This window comes from Periplaneta americana, unplaced genomic scaffold (assembly GCF_040183065.1).
Source record: "Periplaneta americana isolate PAMFEO1 unplaced genomic scaffold, P.americana_PAMFEO1_priV1 scaffold_52, whole genome shotgun sequence".
In the NCBI taxonomy this organism is placed as follows: Eukaryota; Metazoa; Arthropoda; class Insecta; order Blattodea; family Blattidae; genus Periplaneta; species Periplaneta americana.
The window spans coordinates 1-5,902 of record NW_027185533.1 but is presented as its reverse complement, the minus strand read 5'-3'; the positions used below and the strand labels follow the sequence as shown (position 1 = coordinate 5,902).

General features: G+C 38.1%; 1 non-coding gene across 1 annotated transcript; it reads left to right on the top strand.

Annotated features, from left to right (window-relative positions):
* Positions 1-1,115: 1,115 nt before the first annotated feature.
* LOC138694130 (5S ribosomal RNA) lies at positions 1,116-1,234 on the top strand. The gene has a single exon (XR_011330806.1). It is a non-coding gene; the product is annotated as a 5S ribosomal RNA (ribosomal RNA).
* The last annotated feature ends 4,668 nt before the right edge of the window (positions 1,235-5,902 follow it).

Here is a 5,902-nt window from a genome sequence, read left to right as displayed (position 1 = left end):
GAAACAAGTTCACCCAGACACGGGAATCAGTTCAAAGGCTATGAGCATCATGAACAGCTTCGTTAACGACATCTTCGAGCGCATCGCCGCGGAAGCTTCGCGGCTCGCGCATTACAACAAGCGGTCGACCATCACCAGTCGGGAGATCCAGACAGCCGTCCGTCTCCTGCTACCCGGTGAGCTGGCCAAGCACGCCGTCAGTGAAGGGACCAAGGCCGTCACAAAATACACTAGTTCCAAGTAAGCGGGAGTGCTTGCTAGGGAATCAGCAACCGGCCCTTTTAAGGGCCACAAGTTATTCATAACAGAGTAGATGAATGAAGAACAACAGCGTTTCCCACCGAGTGAAAATTTAAATAATCACCCCGATAACACTTCTAGGATAGATAATACATTATAGGCAGTCCATGGGAGACTTGGATCCACGAGGCAAATTCGTTTCCTTAATAGTTTCGTACGACTTATATGAGAGCGCGGTGTCATTCCTACTCACTTGGCAGCATTAATTGTTGAGGGAAAACAACTTAGAAGGTAACTTGTCGACCGCGGTCATAATCCTTCCGCAGGCCACTACTGAGAATCTGTGGACATACGGGTAATCTATCTTTATTGAAACTCGGGTTCATAACATACGACTGATACTTTATATATCTGTCACGTAATCCATCAAGAGACAAATGTCCCCCCCCCCCCTAGTCAGTAGCGAGCTTCAGTCCATTCGTAGTAGCCGCCGGTGCAAGAAGTGAATTGAAGTTTGTGTGAAGTTCCGTAGTATGGCATGAAAATGATGTCGAAAATCCGACTACAGTTCCACAACCATGTGGTTGAAAGGAGGCTCCGCTGTTGAACAACAATCCACCTGTGGCTTAACTTAGAATGCCGACTAGCTGTTTTATTAATCCCGTGTCAATCCAGCAGTGTGTGACGTTGAAACGTAACCAAACTGCCGTTGATAGATAGATTTATCATCTATCCCAATGACATCCAACGAGCTTGGTAATTTAGGTACAGAGTCTAAGCAGGCAGTTTACGTGTGTGTGTGAGCGAGTGCAGGTTTTATCGAGTGCACCCCAATCCCATCGTCCTCAAGTGCCTACAGATTACGCAGTTTCATCGGCAACGGCCATACCATGTTGAAAATACCGGTTCTCGTCCGATCACCGAAGTCAAGCAACATTGGGCGTGGTCAGTACTTGGATGGGTGACCGCTTGGGAACACCACGTGCCGTTGGCGATTTTTTTTTTTACGTCACTATTTCCAGCGTGTTCTAATAAGACTTATGGGATATTATGTTCCCTTCCCTATTCCAGCTATAGCTTGGATGATGACGCCGCTGCATAATTGTAGAGTAATTGATAATTCTTAAGTACTTGCAGCTCCGTATTGAAACTTATGACTGGTAGCATATTCATATGAGACGGTTCACTTCTCTGCGTTTTCTCGAAGAAGGGAATATGTATTCAGGGGATTGTGAACGTACCTCGCGCTCTCCCTAGAAGTTAGAGACATTTTAGGTAAAGAATGTAATATACTGTACATATATGGCTAATTAAAATCCCATTAGTTACTACATTTCAGTGGGTAGTACAAATTCCATAATGAAAATATCTCTGTCCTAGTAGTTGTATCCTTTAAAGAAGCTCGTTGTTTTCCCATGATGAAGGGCAGAACTTGGTCGGTAGAAATTTAAACAGACTGCATTATCAGACCAGGCGTTATTTCAATATCAGCGTTTAGTTTAGGAAATATAGCAATAGCGGAGTTGGGAGAAGTAGTTATAGCATGTACAGTAAGTATAAACAGTTCGCTGTACTGTACAGTGAATATAAATATTTGAATGTACGATGGCAAAACATCAGACATACAGTACGTAGCTCACATATCTTTAAAAATAAATAAATAAATAAATAAATAAAAATAAAGAAGACATTCTGAGGAGTGAGTGGAAAGTGCATATTATAATGAATATTTTTAACTCTCAGTTGACATTGAGAGAGAAAGCCATGCATCGGGGAACCGGTGACTGTTTTTGCGTTACCTTCTGCTATTGGCGTTGTTGGTTAGTAACGAATGAAAGGGGTAGGACGCGGAATCAAATGTCAAAAAACGATAGGGAAATAATAGTAACTGGTTGTATTTCGATCGAGCTCGGCGTGCTGATTCACCAGTGGGGTGTTTCACAAAGTTTACAATCTTTGGAAATTGTGAACTCTGTTTGTAAACTTCTGTTTCACAATCTTTGTTTGTAAAGGTGGACTGTACAAAGGAAATCAAATCTTTACGAATGAAATTTTGCGCTCTTTACAAGTGATATGTTTGTTTCACAACGAAGGAGTAATTTTACAAACGTGTAAACTAAACTTTACTAGTGAAGTTAGCACATTTTCTACAGTAGCCCTGTTGAAATAGCTTCTAATTGTGAATGAAAAAAATAAACACATATGTATAAAATCAATTTTATAGTAACAGGGTACCATTAAGAATTACACTGAAGCAGTTGTGATGTTATTGAGTAGTTCTAGCGACTCAGACGAAGATTTTGCATTTAGGCCTAACGTAGAATTTTCCGGCCACGTTCGTATCATTGTACGAATATTAATGAAAGGTTTCGAATGAATCCCGCGCTATACTTCAGAATACCGCGTTAGTTCTTATATACGAGGAACGTATTTAATAAATACTCGCACTTAAAGAAGAAAAACTTTGCACCGAAAACCAATCACTTAATAATGCAATGTCGGCATTACTTACGCAGTATTCTGAAGTCGTTCCGAATCCCATTTCGCTGTAATCTCTCCTACAAGATATGGGACATCACATGCAACATCTGAAAGGGAAAAGTGGTGCCCTAACCTCAAAGCGAGAACTGCATTGGTTGCATAGTAGCTCTCAGTTCCCTGCGTTAGCAGATAAGAACGGAATTTATAAGATTACAGTGTGCAAAAGTTCACACATGGTAGTTGATGTTGTTACAAGATTGAAAAAACTCGAGGCGGGTTATTGATCACCGAATGTGCTTACTCGGGCAAAGGATTTTTATGCTCCTCCTGCTGGGTTCCCTAATGTTGGCGAGGTTATGGATGAAACAATAAAATATACTGATGGACCAGCAGAGAGCGAAGTTGATTTTAATGGATGGACATGTTAGCTGCTCTATCAACTGCATATAACTACGTGGGTCAAATCCATTATTTATCAATTATTTGAATGAATTTCGCGCTAACTTTCGTCAGTTAAGTCGTAGGCTAATTAATGCATTGGTATGCTCGACCAATTGCATGCCGCGAAACTCCGTTGTCGCCGATGTAGCAAAATCTAAATAAAATATATATAAAAAAATATAAACATGTCCATCGATAGTTCTAAAATTACAGCTACTTTACCTCTGATCCTTAGTGATTTTTGTAAACTGTCGTTGGCGATTTTGTTCAACCAATTATGCGTATTTGTAAGTTTGTTTCGCCGATTTTGTAAAGTTCGTTAAAACATACAAGTGAATAAGATTGCATTGTGAAACACAGTTAACAAGCATATGTAATATTTCCGTTGTTAATTGTATATTGTTAATTTGTAATTTGTTAGCGTTGTGAAACATGCCCCCATTTACCTTTAGAGGTAATATCTACATTAATATTTAGTTAAAATTTAAAGAAATTTTAAACGAATGGAAGCTGCATTTTAATTCACCCCAAATTACTATGTTCCCTTTCAGATTATCAGCTGTTGTTGTTGTTGTTGTTGTATTGTAAGTTCTCACTTATTGTTAGCTAGCCGTACCCGTTCGCTCCGCTCCACCTGTTAGAAATAAATATAAAGTAATTACATAATTAAAATAGGACGTCTGATCCAGGGAACAACTTTTACAACAGCGCAAGATAATCTGCTTCGCATATTACCCAATTTTTTTTTAGCACTGCATTTATTGCATATATATTTTATGTATTTTAACACGATTCAATTGAGCATAGTTAAAATATGAATTATTAAAATAATGGATTGCCAAGCTAAAGTACTATTACTGCATACTAAATCAATACACTCTCGTTGTTCGTTAATTCTCTGAGATTAAAATGCGTGTACATAAATATTATTTTAAGAAATACAGAAAACGAATGTACAAAATAGCCTATCAAATTTTCTGTGCATAAGAAGCTATTTTAATCTTACCTGTCCTCGATTTACTCAGACGTTACTGTAATAACATTATAGCATTATGTCCATCTAGAGAAACTACAGTTTCCAATGGTGAAATAATAACTAATTATACAAATCAGTTAATTTACGAGCTTGTGATATTACTTCATACAAACACAGAAACATTCCCTGTAGGCTATGTTTAATAGCTTTCGATTGTTTGTTGATGTCCAAGGCCCCTGTTTCGATTGTTGTTGTCCAAGGCCCCTTATAGACGAAGTCATTTGTTCTTAATTCATTGCACCGTCTTAGATAGCGTTATTTTAATTTTAAAACTCATTTATCTCATTAAATATCAGTCCTATCAAAATGTTGTAAAAAAATAAAACTTAACGGAAATCATTTTTAAAGGAACATCTGTTATGTAACATTTTTTCTCAAATATCAATAATAAGCGAGATATTTCGATTTATTTAATTCAGGCCCCCTTATAACTCCCCTTTTAAATAATGTATTTCGAATGCCATATAGCCTAAAATCTAAGTTACAACAAACTTAATTTATATTCCAGTTTTCATATAAATCGGTTCAGCCATTATCGCGTGAAAAGGTAACAAACATACAGACAGACATACAAACAAAAATTTCAAAAATGCGATTTTCGGTTTCAGGGTGGTTAATTATATATGTTAGGACCAATTACTTTTGGAAAATCGAAACTTACCAGAAAAATTTCGGCTACAGATTTATTATTAGTATAGATAGTACGAGATACGACCGCAATTTTGTACGACTAGTGTAATGAAGGAATGCAAAAAATTATTTTGGAACTTTGCAATGTTAGTCTATCATTAAAATAAAATTAAATCTTAATTCGTCCCTTTTGCAGGAGTCTTCTTCATCCAGTATGTTGTTGGCTGATATGGAGGAGGAGGGGGGGGGGACATGCTCTAAAGGGATTAAATTTGCTTAGCAAATCGATATGGTGACTAACGCTTGCAATGCGTCATAGCTATAATTGTACTGCGCGGTAATTTCAGAGTAATAAGAGTTCAGTTCAGGGATCTGCTAATTTCTTCATATTGTGTTCGGCAATGGAATAGTACCGCAGTAGCATTAAGAGGTTTTTATAATTTGAACTGATATGTGCAGGTATATTGACCCCCCCCCCCTCCCACCGCTGGCCGACGCGGACTGCAATGACAACAGTAAGCCACACGTCATACGTAAGCCTTTCTTCTTCTTCATCTTTGCTCGCCTGGCAAATACAGTCTTGGATTTCACATATTCAATTTTTCACAGTCCCAACTCCCTTGCATGGACGTGTTTTCACGTACCTTTAAAGTTTCTCCTCTCATTCATTCAGTCTATTCGCAAGCCTGAGGGTTTTCCGTGGTTTTCCCTAAGGAGCTAAGACAAATGTAGGGATGAGCCCAGAAAGAAAAGGGCATTCACTTCCTTAGACCCTGGTAACTGCTCTTTTTAGAGGAAGGAGGAGGAGAAAGAAACCCCCCCACCCCCACCGACGTGGACTGCAATGACAACAGTAAGCAACACGTTATATGTAAAGCCTTTATTATTATTATTATTATTATTATTATTATTATTTACAATGGGACTAAAGGTGGTGTAGATACACTATGTCAAATGTGCCACAATCTTTCCTGCAATAGAAAGACGAGGCGCTGGCCACTAGCAATATTTTACAACATGCTAAATATTGCAAGTATAAATTCATGGATAATTTATAGTTAGAAGAACTCAGAA